The following is a 15,209-nucleotide window of genomic DNA, read 5'->3' as shown; positions in this document are numbered from 1 at the left end:
ACACACACACACACACACACACACACACACACACACACACACACACACACACACTTTAGACCTTTCATGCAACAGCATTTTCCTCCAATTAGAATCTTTTTAAAGATTAGGAGACTGACCTATTCAAATCAGCAAAGAATTTAACACGGTGCTGGAATGCATTCGAAGTACCTTTTTAAATAGCTTAATTGCAATACACTCAATATATTTTCAGACAAAAGTTAAATATTTACAAATACCTTTACTTAATGTACACATAAGATCAGTTTGTATGAGAATCAGAAAAACAAAGTAAGCATTTTCATCGTAGAAGAATTTAAATTATCATGAAGAGCTGATTGGGGGTTATACTGTGGGACCATAGGCATTCCAAAACTTGTCCTGTTCTATATTAATGTAACAATTAAATTTAACTACAGGGTTGACAGTTGCATTATCATTATATCTATTTTCCCCACATACGCTGTTGTACATACTGTGCTCAGAGACTGCATTTGTGACTGTGCTTCTTCACACAGACCTTTATCCTGCAAACACAAACACATGCTTCATTTTATCCAGGTGGATAGAATTAGTTAAGTGGAATAACACTTGTGTATAAAGTGTATGTATGTGTTTACAGGATCAAGGCTATACTTTGGTAAAAGTCACAGCATGAGCTTTTTAAAGCCCAGTGGAAACTAACCTTCTTCATTAGGCAATATAAAAAAAATACAGGAATTATAGTTCAGAAGTCCATTATAATTCTAAATCATTTTGATCCCGATTCAAAACTGATTGGCTGAAAAAATCTGGCATACTGCCCTGACAGGAACTAAATTCTGTCCTCTGATGAAAACAGTTTCTATGGAATTTAATGGTGGAATGACAGCAGAAACTGTCCTTGCTGCATGTAAATTCACTTTATGACAAGATGGATAGTGTGCTAATATGGTGTTCCAGTAAAAAATTAGATAAAAATACATTATTCAGTGTTTCCTGTCTTGAGGATACCTTAAGAATTTATTACTGGTTACTTAATGTACCACTTTACTATAATATCCACTTTTATCACGCTGACATTTAGCTTACATAGTCATTCTTTATTAAAAGCCAATAATACAGTTAAAGATGTTGCTTGGAGACTGTCATGTCAGATATTAAATGGTAACTTTAAAAATATTACGACATTTTACTGATCTATTCTTAAAAAAACAAATTTTATTTTTCCCAGTACATAAAACTAATTCCATATCTGTTTTTGACGTATTACTGTGACCGGACTAGGAATATAAAAAGATTACAAAACAGTTATACTAGCAGTAAAGCAGAAAACCCAAAAAGGACTCGTTTGTTTGTTTAGAAGTTAACTAGGACACACTTTAAATAAGGTGTGCATATTTAGAATATCTGTCATTGAATAAACGTTTGATATATTGTTTGTACGTGTTATTTAACAGAGCAAGACAAGCTGATTTTTTTCTAGTTACATTTTTCAGATAGAATCTCTAACATGAAGACACTGATAATGGTGTCTGATTCTTGGTGTTTCTACTTAGGAAAATGCTGTCAGAAATTAAGAGCTTCTTCAAAATGGCAGGAAGGTGCCAGCACAAAGGAAACTGAATTCAATTAATGAAAAAACAAGAAACAGAATTGTGTGCGTCTATATATTTAAGCTTGGCTTTTTCTGTATTTTTTAAGTCCATCTGGAGACAGTGTGGTCACAACATTTGTTTTTAGGCATCTCATCATTAGGTAATTAAAATGATACAAGATACATGAACTCAAAATAAAGGATCTGGCTATATCCCATCACCAGTACTGCTCTCACAGAGGGTATCATAATCTTCAAATTCTGGCCAGTTGGCAAGTAGACAATAGCGACTACTCTCAGAGTTATAAAGGAATCCATGTCAGCTGAGCCAAGCAGCATTTTAAGTACTGTTATACATGTTTCATACATATATCTGATGTGCTAACTTCAGCAATTCTTGCAGAATTTGCTGAAAAAAGACCATATTCTCCCCTTCAGCAGAACACCACAAGAGATCACAAGTGGAGATCACTCAAGGTGAAGCCTTTTAGTACAAGTTAATAAGAAGACATGGCCTTAATCTGAGTTGAGTAATCTGAGTTAAGTAACTCAATATTAAAACAGAAACAAAGAAAAGGCAACTTGGGTCTTAACACTGGTTAGTAGATCAAGCTTGAACCCTGAACTTGAGCTGTTAACTCACAGCTTAAACCCAAAGTTGCTTTGTCTTGAACATTACTTAATTCAGGTTAGTCAGTTCAAGAGCATGCCTGTTTTTTATTTTTTTTTTTATTTTCAGTGAAGATTTCTGTTTTTCCCCATCATAAATGCCCAATGTTTTTTATAAAATGTTATATAGGATTTTTTTAAAACATTTCCTTTCTTTGACTTCAGTTGCCCTTATTTTATTCTTTGAGCATCAAAAGGGAAGGACAATTTGACGTAAGGTTCTTAGAATATCTTAAATTGAGTCAATTCTATTTTATATAGGACCTATGGCTCTTCAGAACCACAGCATGTTTTAAATGTGCATAACCTTTAAATAGTGTTTTGTTTTGATGCTGCAAATCAGCCTATGTGAAAATTATTTTAGACTTTCCACCTTTAAATACAGATATTGTACTATATACAATTTTTCTGATGAAATGGTTTTTAAAAATTTTGCCATTACAAAAAATACACTCTCCTTTGAATTAATATGGTTTTAAGGTTATTTGTTGCTTCCCCCCGACCCCTGCAAAAAAATATCAGTTCACTTGTGTACACATTCTTCTCAACCAATATACTTTTAGAAAAAAATTCAAAATTATGAAATATTTTTAAAGATACTTACTTTCTGCGATGACGATAAGGAGGCACAGAACAACCAGGTGTGAAATAAGAAAGAGAAACAATAAACTGGTTAGTCTTTCAATACAGAAAGGTGTCAAGACTTTTTGACAATATAAATAGTACTTTAGGGTCTAAAATTTTGTTATTTCCCATATGTGTTATAATGTTACAGTTCTGTACGCCATCTTCCTTCTCATTATAAAACTCAAATTTCAATATACCACAGAAGCCAGCTTCCATTCCACCCTTTCCCCCTTCGAAAAAATCTGTATTTTGTGAATTTGAGCTCCCTCTGCTGGCTCTGCAGTAGGAGTTAACCTCAGCAGACCAAGAGAAATCAGACTACTATTATCAGCTATGCTCCACAGAAACGTCTAAAGAGAACTGAGAAAGGATTTTTACAAAATCAATTAAGGAAAAAATCCCCCTCAGTTTTATGGTAGTCTTATTAAACCCCATCTGTAAATAAATTAGAACCTTTAAATAACTTATAGCTTCTTTAATTCTAACTGTCTCTGCTAAAACGATTCTAGGGTGAAAAATCTGAAACTCACCAAAGCATATTGTTTTGAAAAGGGAACATGGATTGACTCACCATACAACTACAGAACAGCAGACAGCAAAAGCTTCCCTACACTGCACAGTTAAGGACACTCAACTCCAGATGCCTGAAAACCACTCACTAGAAGTAAAGCAATTCAGCCTCCACGTTCATTGTTTACTTCTCTTCGCCTAGGTAGCAAGATACCAATTTGTTCCAAAGATGATAGTGATTTTTGTAATGTGGTCATCTGACTACTGTAAATGGTACCAAGAAAATAAATAAATCACCTACTCCTTTTACACAGGCCACAAATTAGCCACAAACAGCAACAACTTTGACAGCTGCCAGAAACAACAAGTGAAAAGCTCTATAGCCCAATTCCTAGAACCAATACAAAGTCACATCCTAGTAGGACTTAAATTCTGTACAGGATTAAGAATGGTATAAACGTACCAATATTTTTCACTACATACAGCAGCCAGATATGATGGGAACAGCTTTAAGTAAATGTGTTGCTTGCCCATTGTAAAGTAATACACACAAGACGCAGCTACAACTGCCCCTACAGCGCCACTGGTACTGCACAGTCATCTAATGACAGCACAGTAACGGCTATTGTTGCACCTTGCGCAAGGTTATTTTTTTAGCCACTGCATCACTGTAGTGACGCGCTATAGCGAGGGAGTGCATCAATATAATCTCGGGTACACATGCCCACAACGTCTGATCCAAAGTGTGATGAGCTCAATGGAAAGATTATTATTGATTTCAAGGAACTTTGTATCATACCCCTATCCCATAGTATTCAGCATAAGTTACTGCCCCTCCTTTCCTCAAGGATTGGGCAACAACCTTAAAAAGAGGCAAACATTTTAAACTAAGCAAAAAAATCTACGTAAGAGTGCTTCTTATGGACAGACCCTGAACCCTCAAAATACTGGGGCAAAGCAACAGAATCTTGTTTGCAAGCACATTTACTAAAAAGTCAGATTTTAACACCTTTGTTAAACACCTTTGCTTGTCTACCACCATCATTTAACAGCTACACTTATAACGCTCCCTGAAGGGGAAAGTGCTTTAATACCATTTGCCACTAATGAAAAGCTTCAGATTAAGCAAGTAAATGTAGCAGGAGGCACAACTTCATGATGTAGGTATTGCAGATGCTACGACATATGAATAACTTACATAACATATTCTTTTAACAGTTTTCATGGATTTTTTGGGTGGGGGAGTTACCCCCAAATATAAGCAAACTGGTGATAATAATAAGTAGTGCTTTACTCATACAGACTACGGTATATCGATAGACAGTAGCCTGCTCTGCATCTATAACTGAGGCACTAGTGAATATGAATTTCATGCTTAACTAGTGACTGGTCAGGTCTTTAAAACTTCGGCAGCACGTGTATTGTTTGACTATTATTAATCTCTACAACTACATAGATGATACTAAAGTTTAGAGCTTATCAAGGTCCCTTCTCACCCTAGCATCTATGAATCTATGAATTGTCACAATTTTATACTTCATTTTAAATCAGCTTATTTTTAAAAAGACTACTGCATTTAAACTAGATCAAAAAACTTGTTATTTATTTTTAATTTATTTTTATCCATTCTTTCAAAACTAACCCCAATTTTATGAACATTTATAGGTCATCCAAGATTAAAGGATCAATAAAATATTTGCTGGTGATATCTTGTCGGTGACAGCCGTGAAGCACCCTTCATTTGTCAACTTGGGAGATAACTCATTTATCAACCAAGCCATAAATTGCCCCTAAATTACCTCCTAATTTGCCCCACCCCAGGACTTTTACAGTTTATTTCTGATCCTACCTATGTACCTGGTTTTCAGCCTAGATGTCAAAACCAAGAACGTCAAACACAGCCACCCTCTCAAACCAACATCACCTCATGAAGGACCCCATCAGGGAGCAAGAAACATTAGCAAGAGCCTGTATCAACCACAAAGACTTCTGGTCTCCAAGTTTCAAGCTAAAGGACAACTCCTCCCAGAGGCTGACAAGTCAGGACTCGGTAAACCACTGACACAAAGACACACAAAAGGCCCCTCCATCCCCCATTGCCTGATACCCACATAGTTTCTTTGTTTTCTGACATACAGTGTCAGATGAAAGGAGGAGAGAAACTCAAGAGCTGTAAAGCAAAGGTTGATATAGACAGGATGTAATAAATTCCTTAAAGTCTATTCTGGAGCTGTATTACAGACCAAGAAAGCCTTTTTTTTATCAGTATACATTGAAACTGCCCAATTGCACCCAAAGGAGCTATACAAAGTGACAAACTCATTAAATCTAGTTACCTAGCACAAGCAAAAAATCTGAGGTCCAAGCACTGAAAAGAACTATATATTAATTTCACTGACTTTGGGGACATCTCAAAGAGCACAAACCCATTCCATCTGAACATAGTATATTAACTCACCAAGAAGTTCTTATACCCAAGATACATGAATTCAATCCTTGTCCTTCCTAGCTTGTGAGAGAGGGTCATACAAGTTAACTGAAATAACCAATACACCATTAAGAAAAATAATTTTCCTTCTTCTTTCAAACATAAAGTAGTCTGAATGATACCGAAGCAGTTAACCTTGGAAGTTCTAGCTAAAAACCCCAGGCTGTCAAACCTCTATTCATAGATTCATAGATTGTAAGGGGCTGGAAGGGACCTTGCAAGATCATTGGGTCCAGCCCCCCTGCACTAGGCAGGAAAGACAGCTGGGGTTAGGTGACCCCAGCAAGGCAATCATCCAGTCTCCTCTTGAAGATCTCCAGGGTAGGTGATTGCACCACCTCTGGAGGAAGTTTATTCCACACTCTGGAAACCCTGACAGTGAAGAATTTTTTCCTAGAGGTAAACCTAAACTAGTTGTCCAGGAATACGCAGCCACTACTCCTGGTTTTCCCCAAGGGTGCCCTGGTGAACAGTTGTTTGCCAAGCCCTTGATGTATTCCCCTGATGTGGCGATAAGCTGCTACGAAGTTCCCTCTCAGCCATCTCTTTTTTAGGTTGAAGAGGCCCAAGTCCCCCAGTCTTTCCTTGTACGGATGCCTTGCAAGTCTCTGATCATACGGGTGGCTCTTCTATTCATTCCTGAATAGCTGCTCAGAAAAGCTCGCCGAAAACTAAGTGCAGACTTTACAAATGAAACTTGCATTCTAGTTTCAGTTCATTCTGGATTCAGGCAAATATGAGGAACCAAAGCTGATTTGGTAGCACTACTGATGCTTCTACTAGTAATGGATTGAGAGGAGACATTTAGTTTCATCATCCTGGACCTCTCTGTAGCGTTCAGCAATACTCTTAGAGGCAAGAGAGTGAACAAAAATTACGAGCTCTTCTCTGAGGGACACACCCAACAAACAGTAATAGGAAACTATACTAAATTATATGGTGAAATGACAAATCTCAACAACATGCAGTTGATATAAAAATCATACAACATATAGCTGCATAGAGCATACAATATATACAGTTAAAACACTATTATGATGGCTCTGTATCTGAATAAGTGGCAACCGTCAATCCTCCTGGATCATAGCGTATGCATGAAGACCACCCAAAACTTCAATGCATATGCCCAGGCAGGAATGTTTGGAGGAGTAGAGACTGTATCTGAGTAAAATTATTCATGAATAAAGAGCAGCAGCCTGAACCTGAACTGGGGAAAGACAGACGACTATGGGAAGGGCAAGCATCTTGATTAGCTCATGGTCTACAACAGTGTTGCCTCCCTTGGTTAAAAGGTATACACCTGCAACTGCTCAATTCAGTCTATAGTTTAGAACTACACTTGGATTTTCTGTTGAAGCTATACTGTTATATAAGCACCTACTAGTAACTACGCACCAGAATTAACAATGACAGAAAAAAAGATAAACCACAGTTGCACACAAACATGGGTGGAAGAACTCTTCACAGAACTAGTACTCCCTTTCTGACCTCACAATCCTTGTACTCAAGGGAAATTTACAAAGCACTTTCAAAAGATACACCTGGAACAAAAAACGTGCAAGCTTACTGGACACTAAAAATCAGGAACTAAACACAGACATTGACTTCATGGCTCATTATAATCTACCTGCTAAGACCCTGATGATGGAACCATTAAAAAGAAGCGAGGGTTGTTAACACCTGTAGAATGAAGAATTTAGGAGTTCAGTAGATTATGCGGAGACATGAAGTGACTCCCTCACTGCTGCCGGAACTGAAACTGAAGAGCGTCACCATCTTGTACTCCAAGAGCACAACTCATTTCTCTGACCTCCCTTTCTTTGCCTTTATTGATCAAAAATGAAAAAAACCACCTCCCTCCTCCCCCAACAAAAAAGCCATACCAAGCACTGTTGATATCAATCTGCAGCCTACAATGTGAAGCTATTTCTCTGAACAAAGAACAACCTTTTCATATGGAAATATAGTAGGACCAAATTTCTTTTGCTTTTCAACAGGATGCCAACAATAATGTGGGTGGCTAAATTAGGAAGAGTATGCAAATATATAACATTCAAATGTCGTGATGGGATTTTGTATAGACAGAAAAGATTATATGTTTTACTAACATTTACAAATCTTTGGTTTTTATTTACTTATTTTACTGATCATCAGTATCCCTTTGTCAGACACTGCTTAATAAATTATACTGCATATTTTTAATGTTGAAAGGTTCTCAAACATGCAGCATCAGGATACATCTTTAAATAACATTCACATATGGCAACAAGTATGTCTTAACCACACAGGAAATAAGAATAGAGTTTACAAAATATTTTTATGCAGTATGTTATTCAATAACATTTAAGGGGTACCAAAGAAAAACCTCCTAAAGATGAGACACATTGTAAACTCATTTTCATTCTGAGGAATCTTTTCCCTTATGTTAGGCAGGGCAGAGGTGCACCTTACAGAGTAACTGAATCACAGATACAGCTCTGATTAAGTCTGCAAAGTGCTCCTCTGCACCACCCTCTGGCTGACTTCAGACTAACACCAGCTATTACCTCTTTGTTTACGCTAGATATATTAAATGGAATACAGAAATAATCCAAAGCCAGTAAATAAGTAAAAAATATTCTTAAAATGCACATTTATGAAATAAAGGTGTGTCTACATGTGCACTTTAATGTGCAGTAGCCTTTATTAATGCACATTAACGTGGCACATAAAAATGTGCTATTATACTAATGCGCAGTAAAATAAGCTACTGCACATTAAGCATCACTTAAAAATGTGCACCTGTGCTATTGCGTGTTAGCACAACCTAATGACCATTAATTTAGTACTTCACATTGCAGGTGCTAAATTCAACATGCATTAAGAAAAGCTCATTAGTGCACATATAGAGGCACCCACTGGCAAAATTTGTTTAAAAGCCTTTTGAAATTATCACTAAAACATTTTTGTTTTAAAAGAGACACTGAACAAGGAAAAATTCAGCATATGTTAAAGGTGATCAGAACAATCATTAGCTCAGGTGATGCAAGACATAAGACTTTCTTCTTATTTATATTAAATCAAGACCGGGTATTAGATTTATTTTGGCAGCAAATACTTAAGTTAGTAAAACAGTATAAGGACTTTGTGATGGTAATGGCCATTTCCTTTATAAGACAAGAAGTTATGATTTCACTTTTCTGTTTCAATTATAATTGGGCTTATTAATAACTTCAACTGATTTCACTTATTAGCAAATCTAGCATTTGATTTTTGCTCCAGTGTTCAGGGCCAGTATGAAGGACAAAATGTAATGGAAAATCAATTGATGAATTCCTGCCACAGAGAAGGGAGAAGAGGTAAAAGTCACAAAAGGAGGTTTCCCTCAGGACCAATAAAACAATTCTTTTTACTTGAGAAATTATAGTTTTGAGAGTTACTTATGTCTTATTTTAGAATCAAACTTCACAGGTTTGCAGTTTTAAAATGTATTTGTTTAAAATGTGAAACAGCTACTGGGCAAAACCAGAAATGTATTCATTTCAATCTAAGTACTGCCATCTATAAGGGTGGGAAATAAAAAATAAATTTCTCCAGATCTCATCCTTGCACTGAATATCACTTGCATATAATTTTTCTTAACGAAAGTTTGAAAGTAAAATAACCACACTGAACGATATATAGTTAGCATTACTTTAATGCTCTTTTTTCTCTAGAATGTAAATCATCCCACAGTGAGCTCTGAAAAGTTATCCCAAAATTTCTTGTTTAATTTGGTTATGTGAGTTACTTCTACCACACAAACTTCTTTGAATTGTTTTTGGAAATGCTACACAGTGACCTTTTCTTTCTCTAATTGTGCAAGTGTGTGCATGCAGACGCCAGGCAACATTAGATTAGCTAGCCAAAAAGGAAGACTAAGAAAAAAATACTATCAGAGATTAGAAAAAGAACTGTGTTCTTCATAGAGATCCACAAGGACCTGAATTGTAGCAGTAGGCTGACCAACTTTGGTACATAACAGCAGCAGGAATTTTTGTGTTTGGTTTTCCATAGAGGGAGCCCATTTTACCTCTGAAAATGGCTACTGTCACACATACAGAAAAGGGCAAATTTATCTGGCAGTGAAAATCCACACAAGTCCAGTACAGGCCATCTACCCTTTGAAGGTTTTGGAGGTATAGCTTACAATGGTATATTACACCTCCACCCCTGTTCCTAGCATAAGAGAGCTTATTCTTTTGTGGTTTTGCTGATGTAGCTTGTCTAGTCCTGCTTGTAGCCCTATCTAGACACTTTTCTCAGGACCACTATGTCAGTCACAAATCACACCTCAGCTCACTTATGACCAATGAAGCTACACCAGTAAAGTTTGTTGTGTGTTCACGAGGCTTAAATTATTGGAGTTGTACCTTTTTACAGCTCTAGAGATCTTGACTCCTCCCCCTTTTTATGACTTCTCTAAAAAAAATTTTTTTTCAATTCAGAACAACTGCCAAGACAAATGCAACATAAGTGAATTAGATCAGGGAGATGAGAAATTCCTGTAAGTGGAAAAGTATAGATCAGTTCTCTTCACTCGTATCTGCAGCCCAAAAACTGTGTACACATTCCTAATTTATTCTAATTAGAGTAGAAAGACAAAAGTATTTCAGGAAAAGGAAAAGGAAAAAAGTGTTGTGAAGTTGTTCCAATATCTAGCCATTTTTAAATTATTCCAAGGACACTATTTGGTGCAACACTATAATTAGAAAATGCTTAGTATGAAGATGTTGTATGATAGAAGAATTTTCTCTTCTCAAAAGTTTTTAAACCTTGAGTAAGTAATTATCAGTCTGATCACTAGACTGTGATATAAGATTGATGGCTTTACTAATGGAAAGATTATTTTATACAAAAACTGAATTATGCTGATAAGGCCACTTTAAATGCACTGTACAAAAAACAATATTGCTGATTCTACGGCATCAAATTTCAATATATTTAGCTGATCCCAAATAGTTTGTTTTATTACTTCAATCTTGTCTTTTAAAACTGACGAGTGCCAGACACTGGCATGTTTGAACCTGTTATATCAACGACATTTTAAACATATGCTTCTGAACTGGTAAGACAATTTGTGATTCCCACTTTAAATTTCTAAGGAAATTTTTCTTTCAGTCATATTCCCAGAGGCATACCTGGGCACTGCTGTACCTGAGCCACAGTACCAGCACAGGGACCAGCAACACAACAGCACCTATGTTTCCACATACCCCCAAACTTGGTGCCCAAACTGGTGCCTGGTCTCTCCCCATTCCCCACCTGCTTAGACATTGCAAGCATAATTCAACTTCCTCCACACCACATCTGTCCAGTATCAAGAAATCAGAGGTATTACAATAATGTGAAAAAGTTACTGTTTTACTTAGCAACGGTGATTTCTTAGGCCTTGCCTAACTGGAAACCTAAACAATGTCCGAATAGCTTCATCCACTTAAACTGGACCTTGCTGCTAGCAGCAGTCTAGCACAGTTCCCCTTATAGCAGTAGATATAGGGATCTGTTCGTTTTAAAAATACTGCTGAAGCCCATTAAAAATTTTGAAATACATTCTGTTTGGAAACAATTCTGACCCCGGTGACTGAATTCCCCTCACCTGATGCTACCCTTTCCTTTGTACAAACAATATTTAATAGCACAAATGGGATCTTTGTTCTTCAGCAGTTCATCTATTCTGTACTTTATTCCTCAAATGCTGTTTCTGAAGTCACAGCAAAGACGAAGCCAAGAAGAGAAGATGGATTTCAAATGAGAAGAAAAAAAATATCAGTAGAAACATACAAACTAAGGAACAAAGATGCTTTCATGGTAATGCCATTAGTAACAAAAAACATAGGCACCAAGCAACTGGGACAGTGGAGGAAGGTGTGGGGGAGGAGAAACAAGGAAAATACAAATTAAATTTGCTCCTATTAAAGTGTTCTTCTTCCTCCTCCACACAAAGCAATTTATTAAACATTTGCAAACTTTTCTGAATGTGCTCCAATTTTCTGTTTTGTTTTTAGATCTAAGGTGATCTGAGTGTTCAATGACATAAAGCTACAGGGGTTGAAAGAAAATCTGATCGCTATTTGCAAGCTGTTTGCATGTGGCGCTTCTTGACTTTCCTCATAGTGCAGGAAGGATATAATAGCAGATGCTGATACTAGAGAAAATAGTCTTGAGGTGACATGTGGCTTCCTGGCAGTAGGGGGAGGTTGAGCATTATAGCAGTTTTTGTCATGACAGTGGTAGGATGGCAATACCTCAGTGCTCTTGAGACAAATTCAACGCCTCTCCAAGGATACTGTTAGTTTAGATTGCAGGAAATTCTGCAGTTTGTGTGCAAGTGAAGAGGGCTGGGCTGGGTAGCTGTAACAGCCCCTGTCTAGATGAGGTTTCCTTCTTTTGTTAATCCTCCTTCCTCTTGAGTTTTCAGAGTGCCTGGGATACATCTTGCACTGTACTTATATTGCATTTAATCATATTGTATTTAATTAATCTCACGCTTCAGAGCTTCTGCTGTTAATCTGTAGCATCTTGGAAAATTTCTTCCTCCCCTGAAAGTGTAGCTTGGCTTGTGGGGGACAGGCTGGTTTTAGTCTGATGCTTCAAAGATTGGCTAGGGTTCACTGGTTCTGCCTGCTACTCTTACTGAGAAGCTCCAAAGATACCTGGCTGGTGTGACCTTGCTCTCACACTTAAAGCAGGAGTCAGGAAAGAATATTCCCTTACGTTAGAACGGCAAAGACCAGTGGAGAGGAGCTGCTTTCCTCTGATGCATGGGGGCAAGACTCACTTCCTAGGATGACCTGGATACACTTTATCTAATGAATTCCCTGACACTGGATGGGCCCAAAGCACTGATGCCACCCCTGGTCTTTCTTGCTCTCTTTCTGTGGCACGGTATAATTTTTTAGATTTTTTTTTTTTTTTTTTTTTAAAAGCAAAGATCCTACATTTATTGTGATGGGGTCCTTTGTGGCTGGGGTATCTACGGCAAGGAAGACAGGGTGGATGTGCTTGTATGTCCTTCTGGGCTTAATGTCTATAATATAGTTGGCCAAGATTACAGGGGGCTGTTCTCAGTGACTCAGGTGGGTCCCTTTCAGTTCCATATTCCTGTACCATTAGTGACCGACATGTTAAATATGTCACTGATATACTCTGAAAGAAAACCCATTCAACTGTCTTGGCCAGGAGGATAAACACCATAGTAAGATGAATAGCAATGGGATGGCACAGCAATAATAATAACAGAGGGAAAAATAAAATCCCCAAACCTGCAACAACGTAGAAAAATGTTACGATGGGGAACAAAGAAATAGATATCAATGCAGCAGGTTTACACTAATCATTTAGAAACCAGCTAACTTGTTAGGTCAAAGTACTCCAGCATTCAAAAGTAATATTGAATCAACTAGCTAAAACTAAAAATATTAGCTAGGTCTTATTGTTTCCCTTACTTCTGTTCAAAGCCTTTGCAAAGACAATATTCTTTATTCTACCTTTAAAAGAGATGGGAAATAGCATTTTCCTTGGTTTAACCATTTAAAAAAATTCTCCTGCTTAACCTTTTATTTTCAGTTAACTTGTTTGTTTCGAGTGAGCAATGATTTTGAACTTTGCCGCTGAATATCAAGTTACTTCTTTTTCAAAATGTCATAATTATTTCTAAAACATAAATCAACATTTTTACATGCTAGGGGGAAAGGAATATAAAATATACAGGAAGATACCCTAAGTCTGCATGTTCATTTAATATTTACATAATAAGTATAATTACTTTAAAATAATGTTATATAGAAAAATCCTATTTTGTGATATATTAGACTAGAAAGTAGAAACAACCACTCTTCCTCTGTAATAGGACTCTCCCAATCCAGCTATATTTATGGAATAATTTACTCACTCTATCTTTAATTCATAACTCTATGACATGTAGAAAAATGAAATTATTATAAAAGAAGCATCTATCCTTAAAAAAAATCCTAATATGGAACCTTATATCAGATTAAACTATAACAACAATATATTCAAATACATATAACTGCTAAGGTTTTGCAGCCTAACAATCAAGCATGTCCTTACAATGTTTTTGTTTACAAGTCTTGTTATTTTACTAACAACAAGGAAAGACTAGAAGAAATATGTAGTGTGCCATTTCAGCATATACTGCATAATTAAGGGTAAAAGAAATCAAGTAATACATGGCCTAGTATATTCACTCAAGCTAAGATTGCCTTTTGGGCAAAAACACATTTTAAATATGGAAGCTATGTTGCTTGTTTTGGAATATGCACAGCTAACTACTATTTTGAAAGAGTTATACTTGGCTGTGTTCCATTACAGAAGCCTCTTTCTTTCACTCTGTGAAAGCACTAGGCAGATTATTTAATCTTCACGTTTTACTTTAGCCCAGCTGCAGATATTGCAATTGCATTTTATGTTATCATGAGCCCTTCTTTGTTCTTTTCTGACCTAGAGTGGTTTATTAATTCTAGGATCAGCAGATTTAAGTGCTTAGTTTAACATCTGCATTAAACTAAAGTCAAGGCAATTTTGAAACTTCCTTACATAACCAGTTAAGACTCTTAAGTGACAACAGTGTTATCCATCACATCATTTGCTAGATGTAAGCGCTGAATAGGAAAGAAATAAATAGTTAAACACATAATAAATCTCAAACTGCCATCATAATTTAAAAGCATATTCTTCATATGGAGAGAAATCGTGAGCTTACATGTCAACAACAATCAAGTCTCATTGATTTAAATGGGACCAAGAAACATAAAAAGTAAATTTGGTCCTAACACAACCTCAACTCTGATCCAGGAATTAAGACTTCATTTGTTATTGTCTTTAGGTTCAGTTTCTAAATAGTCCTTTTAAAGGAATGCCATTATAGGGTAACCATTATACTGTATATACATTAGAAAGGATCTATTTAATCTTTATATTAGTTATTTATGGTAAAATTAAAACCCTGATCCTGCATGCACTTCTGTAGACTGCACCTATGTATGTACACCTGCATCAAAGGTTGCTCAATATGCCTCTATGTCAAATATGTAATTCATAAGATTCTTTTAAAAAAAAGAGGGTTTTTTTCTTTATTTCTTAAGTATCTATGTTGGCTTACAGTTATGTGTGTGCTGTATGTGTGCAGGGTTTGTTTGTTTTTTACAATTTAAGTGAGTTTATGTTGCAAACAAAACCACATCCACATGTAGTTTAGCTTGCAACATAGCTATTTGTAATGTTGCAGCCCTTTGACAACTCACCCTCCCACCCCCCACCACAGGAGAGGCAGGCTGAAGGCAGAAGCAGTGAGGGGCC

General features: G+C 36.5%; 1 protein-coding gene across 1 annotated transcript in view; it reads right to left on the bottom strand.

Annotated features, from left to right (window-relative positions):
• ASXL3 (additional sex combs like 3, transcriptional regulator) overlaps nt 1-15,209 on the bottom strand; it is a 232,441-nt gene that overhangs the window by 135,880 nt on the left and 81,352 nt on the right. The gene's annotated exons all lie outside the window — the stretch shown is intronic.

This window comes from Gavialis gangeticus, unplaced genomic scaffold (genome assembly GCF_001723915.1).
Source record: "Gavialis gangeticus isolate Ggan-Ray unplaced genomic scaffold, GavGan_comp1, whole genome shotgun sequence".
Lineage (NCBI taxonomy): Eukaryota > Metazoa > Chordata > Crocodylia > Gavialidae > Gavialis > Gavialis gangeticus.
The sequence above is the reverse complement of the archived record's forward strand: the minus strand, read 5'-3'. Positions and strand labels throughout refer to the sequence as shown.